This window comes from Sminthopsis crassicaudata, chromosome 2 (genome assembly GCF_048593235.1).
Source record: "Sminthopsis crassicaudata isolate SCR6 chromosome 2, ASM4859323v1, whole genome shotgun sequence".
In the NCBI taxonomy this organism is placed as follows: Eukaryota; Metazoa; Chordata; class Mammalia; order Dasyuromorphia; family Dasyuridae; genus Sminthopsis; species Sminthopsis crassicaudata.
Window position 1 is genome coordinate 276203147 of NC_133618.1, and position 665 is coordinate 276203811.

Below are 665 nucleotides of genomic sequence, written 5' to 3' on the forward strand. Positions count from 1 at the left end.
TTGGGAGAGCATAAAGTTAACAATGGAATAAACAATGGAAAAAAACAAGTTCCCTTGTACAACTCACTTAATCAACCTAGGAGAAAACCATGAGAGGGGAATACCCCATTGACTGGCAGGCTAAACACATAGAGGACTTTAGCACGCTGAAAGAGTTAATTAGCTACAAAGAGAAAGACACCATGAGGCATGGTGAGGGGATGAGCAGAAAGACATCTTGAGGCTTGGGGGAGAGGCAAGAAGAAATGTCAAGAGGCAGAATGTCTTGGCTGGCTAATCCAAAAGGATTCAGCACAGAGGGCGTGGGTTGTCAGCCAGTCCTTGGCACTACAGCAGCAGCAGTAGTCCTGTCACCTTCCCATCCCCCCAATCCCCCTTGCTTGCCCTTCTGTTGTGCCTGGCCACCATATTCTTGACGCCCTCCAGCATCTACCTCAGAATTGCCCTGCATACATTCAAGTCCCTCTGACAGACGCTGAAGAAGGCAGGTCGCCCTGTGGAACTGGCCGAGGAGCCCCTCTCTAACTATGCACTGGGGAGTGTTCCCAGCACTGGCCGCCCCATCCCTGAGGTGCCCGAGAATTACATAGACGCTCAGTACTACGGATCCGTCCGCCTTGGAACTCCTCCTTCAGGAATTCCCTGTAGTCTTTGACACACGTTCC

General features: G+C 51.1%; 1 pseudogene; it reads left to right on the top strand.

Annotated features, from left to right (window-relative positions):
- Window positions 1-260: 260 nt before the first annotated feature.
- The window catches only part of LOC141552804 (cathepsin D pseudogene), a 1463-nt pseudogene continuing 1058 nt past the window's right edge, over window positions 261-665 (top strand).